This window comes from Ctenocephalides felis, unplaced genomic scaffold, assembly GCF_003426905.1.
Source record: "Ctenocephalides felis isolate EL2017-DRISC unplaced genomic scaffold, ASM342690v1 CF-g0.4_SCAFFOLD_01604, whole genome shotgun sequence".
Taxonomy (NCBI): domain Eukaryota; kingdom Metazoa; phylum Arthropoda; class Insecta; order Siphonaptera; family Pulicidae; genus Ctenocephalides; species Ctenocephalides felis.
The window spans coordinates 40278711-40282844 of record NW_020537758.1 but is presented as its reverse complement, the minus strand read 5'-3'; positions in this window follow the sequence as shown (position 1 = coordinate 40282844).

The window sequence follows — 4134 nt, the reverse complement described above, 5'->3', positions numbered from 1 at the left end:
AAAAAGCAAAAGAACGCGCAATGGCGCCAATAACCAACGATTATTCAAAAATTCAAATAAACATTTGTAAGTTATAAAATTTATTAATTCTCGTATGACAAATGATCATTGTGCCATTATGAAAAAAAAACAAAATATTTATTTAGATATGATTCCATAGTTCACTGTTCGGCTTTATTTTTATCTAGTTATACTCTCTGCGGCTAGATGGATGGCAAAAATGAAGATATAAAATGTAAATCGCCATAGCATGAATAGAGTATGTAATTTTTGTACAAAATTCCGCAATGTTAGACAGTTCAAGAGATATGCCGCCAGAAAATCATTACGCGCTGCCATTCAACGTGGCGTTTCCTCGCTACAAGAAGTCGCAATCCAGGTAAAAGTAGACAAACTTGCCATCAAGCCATAGGGGTGTTGGCTTTCAATATTTTTGCAAAAAAACGTGCAGATGAGAAAAAAGGTGCTGATATTGAGAATCGCCTAGCCCATGTAATCGCCATGGCTGAACTAGCTTTAAAAGATCGCAATATTGAAAAGGCTGAACAAATCTTACATTCAGCACTTCGACTTGCAGAAGATAATAAAATCAATGTAGGTGTCTCTTGTGTTTATGACATGCTGGCGACTATAGCGTTCCAAAAGGTGAAATAACACAAGCCGAAAATTACTTAGTACGCATAATAGAACGATTGATTCAGCTAGGATACCCAGAAGAAAACAATACAATTATAAATTTCAAACTTAAATTATCAAGGATTTATGCTAACATTCACAATGATGAATTGGCAGAAATGGGATTCAAAATTGTTTACGTATCCAGAACCGCAAAACTACCGGCCCATCAGATGAAGAAACTGAACATCTACTGGTGAGCATACTATTTTGGTACGGTAAATTTCTGATGGATCGTGGTAGACCAGAACAGGCTAGACGAAAATTGGAGCAAGCATATTCGCATTCTGAAAGGGTTACTGGTATCAAGCCAGCTCAGAAATGGTTTTACTTTATTATTTAGCCGATTTGTGTTTTGCGATGAAAGATTTTGAAGCGGCAGAAAGGCATTTGGTGAACGCTTTGGTCATCGGAAAAACCGCAGATAATCCGGATACTCCACATTATTTAGTTAAATTAGGTGCTGTTTATCTTTTCCGAGGAATGTATGATAAGGCTCGAGTTTGGTGCCAGCGTGGTGAAAATTTGGGTAAAAGGAACAAAATCGAACCGCCATATCTGATGCCAGAGATTGTTTGAAACAACTGGACGAACTGCAAGCAAAAATACCGCATTGAGAAACCACAAAATTGGCAGAAATATATATGTATTATCAATAAATACATTCGTTTGTATCGCTATTTATTAATCTTGTACATAGTTTTGGTTCTTACTTTGTAATTTGTGGAACTATGAATAATATTCATATTACCTATTCATAAGAAATATAAATATTCATACATATATTTTTTGATTATATATTATTTTTAGTGTTACACAAATCTAAATTACGTTTAAAATATAATGTATTTGAATAATCAATTTATTATGTTAATAATTTGTTTAAGTTTTACTTCACATATATAGGGCTCTTGTGAGAAAGAGCAATTTATATTTATAATAATTAATTTATTTCTATCTAAATAGATATGAATATTGAATATATAATATATAATCTTTGTAATATATATTTATACAATACAAATATTTAGTTATATAGGTTCTCTTAAATGCTATAACAGTCAGATACTTTGTAATAGATATAGCAGCACATTTTTTAAATCTGCTGAAGGTACTGTGGACATATATCTTATACAATACAAACAAATTTACATCGTAAGCAAATATATATTTAAAGCAGCATATCAACTGCTATTTACAAACGTTTTCAAAATTATCTTCAGCAATTCTTCATTATTCTATAAATGTAATTCTGGTACGTTAGATTTGAAAATTTTATCTAATATGAAACGCTCGTAAATTCACTAACAAAAGATTAAATTAAATTAGGAATTCGAGATTGGATCGATATTAGATGGTTATTAGAATATATTAGTTTTGTGGCTATTTTTGACGATACACAAACATGAATTAAAGCATATTTTAATGCATTGATTGTATTTATTCTTAGGAAATGATTACTATTTATAAAATATTTAGATTTAGTCTTCGGTTTTTATGCTTTAAGCATAATGACTTCAGATGAATTTATTATAATTCTTGCAAATTTTAATTTCATCACTTAACTGTTAACTGTTTTAAATGAACTATTGCACTTTTATTGGTCAATTACAAGTTGCCTAAATAACTCCTTTTTAATGTACAAAAGGTCAAATAATAATACACAAAAATGGTGTAGAGCAAAATGATACAATATGACGTTATACCAAATAATTCTTTAAATTTTTGTTAAATTCTTTGAATTTATATATATATATATATATATATATATATATATATATATTATTTCTCTATTTGGCTTGTAAAATTTAATGTTTACTTTAAATGATATTAGACAAAACTCAAATTTAACAATATTCATATACTCGTATATGTTTGGTGTTTTTTGCTATTTATGGAACACGTCATATAATTGATTTTTACCTTATTTAATTTAATAGATTTTCATATTTATATAGTTTGTCATGTTACAATAAAATTGAATTCATCACATGTAAAGTTTATGCATAAACTTTACCAGCATTCAACACTAACAAGTAAGTAAACTTAAATTATTTTAATATAACATTGGTTCTTAATAATCTATTGAAATTGGGCTGAATTCTGTCAACAATAAATAAATAAACAATAAATAAATAAATTAATAAATAAATGAATTGTTCGTTTATACCCTTATAAGTTAATATTCTATACAAGTAATTATAATAAATGCATTAGGACGCAGTTGAAGCATTACATTAAAGATTTGTAATTATTTATTAAACATATATTTTATTAACTATTTACCACATATCACAATACATTGAATGTAGATAGAATGAAAACTGAGAAAAGTTTAAAGCAAAATACTGTGATGACTTACAAAATGTTTGAGTTGTTTAATTGATAATCAGTATTTTCACTAAATGGAGGTATATATTTTATGACTGTATAGTATTTTGGCACATATTATTTGAAAAAAAAATTTTGTATAATTTCTATTTATACATGTCACGTTTAAAATTTATAAATATTTATTTAAACTTTTTGTACATTTTAAAATAAATATTATTTAGTTAAGTGTTATATATATCGGAGTTAAATAACAATTAATACATTCAATATTTACATAAATTTTATTGAAAGTAAAATAATTCACGTAGTGATATTCTAATCAACTAAAATCAATTTTCTGCTAAAGGTTGAAAGATTAGTGCAAAATTATTTTTCGCTTGAACGTTCTTATAAAAAAGTATATTTTTATAATATGGAGCAATATTAATATTTATTTGTTAATAGATAATTGAGAACAGATGAAAACATGTCATTAACAGTGCGCAAAAAGAAACAAGTAGAAATAATTTTTTGTATAAAAAATGTTTTTCATAAAAGATCAAATTCAAAATTATTACACTTTATTGAAACATGAATAAAGAAAAATTGTGCAAAACGTTTATCTATAAGAATTCGATTGGAAATTGGATCATCGATGATTTGATTTCATTTAGATAAAATCAGTTTCGAATCTATTTGTTACTGTGTGTCGAATGTTTCATACGCATTTAATTTCAAATTAATTATTAATCTTAACATGATAGTCTCGTGCTCATCTGTACATTATATACTCCCTGCAGGTAAAGCTATTGAAATAGCAAAATATCGAAAGTTAATTATTTTGGTGTATTATTTCATATAAAAATAGAAGTTTTATCAAATTTTTTGATGATATTATCAATTTTTAACAAGCTATAATTCAATAACCAAATGAGCTATACGATAAAATAAAAAAAATCTAATACAGAAGATAAAAATAATAAGAAATTATTATTTGCCAGCACTTGACTATTTAACGCTAATTAAGAGCCAATGCCTGTCTTAATTTTGCTTATAATAAATTCATGGCTAAGAGTTATATCGCCATAAAAATACGTTTGCCAATACCCAAGACATTGCAATTTAATTTTACTCTCCGAGGGCACA